Source organism: Pinus tabuliformis, chromosome 4_1, assembly GCF_031772625.1.
Source record: "Pinus tabuliformis cultivar Carrire ecotype Pingquan chromosome 4_1, CPIR1, whole genome shotgun sequence".
Lineage (NCBI taxonomy): Eukaryota > Viridiplantae > Streptophyta > Pinopsida > Pinales > Pinaceae > Pinus > Pinus tabuliformis.
In genome coordinates, this window is record NC_142303.1 from 416,149,963 (window position 1) to 416,154,049 (window position 4,087).

At 39.7% G+C, this 4,087-nt stretch overlaps 1 pseudogene; it reads right to left on the bottom strand.

Moving 5' to 3' along the window:
• Positions 1 to 1,677: 1,677 nt before the first annotated feature.
• On the bottom strand, positions 1,678 to 3,579 carry LOC149176076 (peroxisomal acyl-coenzyme A oxidase 1 pseudogene; annotated as a pseudogene).
• Between the last annotated feature and the right edge of the window lie 508 nt (positions 3,580 to 4,087).

Here is a 4,087-nt window from a genome sequence, read left to right on the forward strand (position 1 = left end):
GGAATCAAATGAATAGCATGATCATGATCACGAATAGGTGGGAGACCTTTGGGAGTATCAAATACCTTGGAATGATTGTCTAAGACTTTTTGGAGATCTAGAGAAATAGATGATTCCAATGTGGAAACATCTAGTGAACATAATTGTGCAATTACACCTCTTTGTTCCTTTTTTAGAAGCTTTGTAATACCGTTAGAGCTGATTATCTTTCCCGGTTTTCCTGCAATACCACTTAATTCAACTTCCTTTCCTTCCATAGAAAATTTCATGAAAAGTTCTTGAAAATTAAAAGCTATTGTACCCAAGGATTGTAGCCATTGGACTCCTAGTACAACATCAACACTTCCCATTGGAATGGAAAGCATTGGGCTAGTCAATACATATTCTCCCATGTGTTAGCGCTTGAATTTGCCTCAGGCTGAGGAAGGCAGAATCCAAGGCAACATCAAACCACTTAGCCTCGTAGCTAGCCCTACGAGGACAGGCGAGGGCTCTCTCCAGTCTATCTCAGCAAAAAAGTTTTCTAAAAGGGGCTGAAGATGACTTTAAAAGAAAATGATTTTAGGCTAGTAAATTGATAAAAAGGGGTTTTTAATAAAATGATGGGGTTTTTCTGGGCTGCATGGGGCAAAGAAACAGCTTGAACAGAGAAATGTAATAAAAAACACAGGTTATCTCCTGAGGCAAGGTAGGTAAGAAAGTTTAACATCAAATTGAGATTAAATGGAATGGCAAGACTGCTGAGGAGCTGACAAGGGCATAGAGGATGAATCCTTGTCAAACAGAAGAAAACATTAAATATGAAAAAACTTAAAGGCAGAGCATATAAATTATGAATTCTACCTTAACACTTCATTTGTTCAATTGGAAACGATCATGAAATGAAATGAACACATAACAGGCTACATGTAACAAAGGAGGACACAAATGTTAAATTTCATACCACAAGAATCTCAGAAGCCAGAGTTGTGTATTTTCATTAAAATCTCTTTCAAACAGCTGTACAATGAAACTCTCTATTCTCCACCAGCTCTCAAAACTCTCTCCTCACTAACCCTTTTTAAATGATTTTTTTAATACATTAAATAAACTATGCTAGGGGAAAAACAAATCGACCCCAAAACAGGGGTGCTGTTTCACCTGCAATTATAAAAAAAAGAAAAGTGCGTTTCCTCTATTTTAAAATAAAACAACGTCCCTCTAAAAATCCTCTGATAGCTAACAAACTGGAGCGCAGATCCCATCGAATCAGGACTGAAGTCATTAGTAGGAGATCAGTTTCTATTTTTCTATTGTGGTCGATGTCTTCGTGGTGTTTGGTCCTTTACTTTTCACCTTCGCTTTCTGTTTGAAATCTTTAACAATTTCACAATTGTGCATATTATGCCAGTTGTATTCGTTGAATGCTCTTATCTGCCTGAAAATACTCATAGAATCTCTCGATCTAATGATTCTTCATAAAAATTGGAAATGTCATGTAGTCGTAGCCTACAAATGAGTTAACTGTCCTTTGATGAAGGAAATTCTGCCACCTATTTGACCGGCTATCTTTTTGAGGGTGAAGAAAACAAGCTGCTAGCACCAAGTGAAGGACTACCCTTTGGTTTTATTTCAAATCCGGCAGCATCCTTGGAAGTACTCCCTGTGTCTATGCTCTCATGGCATATGCCTTCCATGTTACCACTTGCCCAAATATGCTGCAGTTCCCACAGGCCTCTTTGATCTTAATTGTTGAACTGCCTTCATCAAGAATCTTGCTACCTGTAGAAGCAGAACTGTGTTATCTCCTTCATATGTGCACGCAGGAACATATACAACAAACAGCTCTGGAAGCCCACTACTGCACAAGTACCCATGTCCACCACAAAGCTTACGACAATCTTCAATGCCATCCGCAGTCACTGATGTCGTCAATGACTTTAACCCAGCAGTGCATGCATGTGCCTCGGCCAATGTTGAGAAATCCTTTGCTCCCAAACGTTTTGTTACATCCAAGTGTAGCCATTTCATCCATTCACTCACGAATCGGAAGGCATAAGCTGTAGCCAGCAAGGGAAAGAGCCTGACCTGAATTTCAGGACCACCAGCCTGTGAACCAAATTGTCGTCTGACAGCACTGTATCTCACAGCAATGCAAACTGCCCGGGAGAGGTAATTAAAAGCATCTGAGACAATTGTTTGTCGCACATAAACCATGGTTCCATAAACAAGCTGCATAGGGACATCAGAATGCAGATATTTTCCTTCCCTAGTAACTTTAGAAAGCCGCATTAGCATTTGCTTGCGTGGTATCCGAACATGATCAAATCTTAGCAGCCCATTATCCATGGTATTATATGCACCATTTCCAAACTTCATACCAATATCAGCAACTGTAACTCCTGGAAGTGATTGGTGATCTTCAAGACTGCGTATTTGAACAATGAAACCATGCACACCGTAGTCCTGACCATCAGTTATGAGGCGAGCATATACAATTGCATGTGTTGATACTTTTCCTAAGCCTCCTGGCCATCACTTGGTCGAAGTCAAAGTTGGGCTATTTAAAACAAATTCATCAGTATTTGGGTCAAACGTTGCAGTTGTCTCAAGACCTTGGACATTTGGAATCATGGCCCATCTCCGTTTGCGCATAACAACCAATTATTTGCATTTTATTTGCAAGAGGAAGCCACTCCTGCTGCTGCTCTTCATTTGCCTGCCCCTTTATAGCTGGTATAAACATTCCCCAGTGAAGATCTGTATATGCAGGTTCATCAACAAAAAACCTTAGACTTGATGCTTCCTCTTCTGAAAGTCGGAGATCTACAATGAGTTTCCATGCATGTGCTGTTTTGTTCAGTGTTTTTCTAAACAATTCTTTGCGACTCAATCTTGGGCGATCATCTTTGAGAAACACCTGAGGGCTCAACTTAGACCCATAAGTCCCAAACATGCCTTCAGAAAGTAAGTGCTGAAAGTTGGATAAAGCCCCCTTGAATTGGCCACTGTTAAACATGCATTTCAAGCTTTCTGGAAGTCCAGAATGATCGACAGAAGAAAGATATTTCACCAGATGCCTTTGCTCGTCTTCCTTTGAGAGCTCCATAAATGTATCAAAGTTTACAACATCCTCTAGTTCAATAGATATTAAAGGCGAATGGCAACTTTGAAGAAGTTTTTTCAGCTCTTTCATTTCCATCCATCTTTCAGATCTAGTTATATCATCACCCCATATCTGTACATGAGTGTCCCCTACCCCAGAATAAGCCTGATTTGAAAGATAAAATTTACTGTATCCTTTATTGTCTATTAAAAGTGAACTTGCTTCTGACTCTTCTTCTCTTGTAGCTGAATGTGGTTGCCTAATAAATACACCACCAAGACCTGTCTCAGGAGTAATTATCTGATCCTTGCATTCATAAAGCAGATCACCTTCTGAGGAACTTGATAGGTATGACAAATCTTGCCCATGTGAAACTTACACACTTTTAGTAAGATTTTCAAGAGATGATGGCCGCTGGCGAAACATAGAAGTGCGTTTCTTTGAGGGTATGGGAGAATCCCATGCAACTGTGTTATACTTTTCAAATGCACCAGCATGCTGCATACATCCCTCTGAATATGACAATCCTGATACTGAACTTGACCTCGTACTAGCATCCTCGTATCCTCTTATTAATCAGAAGAATAATAGTATTATGCCCTTGTTGAAGCATGGTAGACACATCATGTGCTGTGACCTGCATTTGGAGATAAAACTGGCTAATTTCTGAACAAAAATGATAATTCCAAGGAATTAAATATTTCAAAATCTCATACAAGCCTCTCGTACTATGGGTAACTCCGGTCTCAACATTTCTGCATCCTTGATGGCATCAAGGATATAAATATATTCCAATTCATCCTCTGAGAAGGGTATAGAAGCCTGAGGCCAATGTTGCCAGTCGAAGTGAGGATCCTCCAGAATTTCTGGGAGGCAAAGACCCCGATACATGTGTATTATCAATGGATTCTCCTCCAACTCTGGGATATCTTCTTATTCTTCACAAGAAGATTCTGCATGTCTGTCAGTATTAAGTATCCTATTTTCTCATATTTCAATCCT